Genomic DNA, 256 nt, shown 5'->3' with positions numbered 1-256 from the left:
CACCCAACCTCACACACATGTAACCTTATGGTACAAAGTCCCTCCGACCAAGCGCGCTGAGATTACCTTACGTGCCACAACATTAATACTCGCTCTCTTTTATCACTTCTATCCTTATAAAGTATCGTCTTTAGTTTTTTGTTGTTTTTCTCCTACTCTTTTTTTTCTATTGTATCTCTCTCCTTCTCTTTCATACATATTTCCCGACGAGCAATTACGACAGACGACGTATGGAAAGGATTAAATTGTTTGAAGT

This window comes from Penaeus monodon, chromosome 24 (assembly GCF_015228065.2).
Source record: "Penaeus monodon isolate SGIC_2016 chromosome 24, NSTDA_Pmon_1, whole genome shotgun sequence".
In the NCBI taxonomy this organism is placed as follows: domain Eukaryota; kingdom Metazoa; phylum Arthropoda; class Malacostraca; order Decapoda; family Penaeidae; genus Penaeus; species Penaeus monodon.
Note: the sequence above shows the minus strand (reverse complement) of the source record.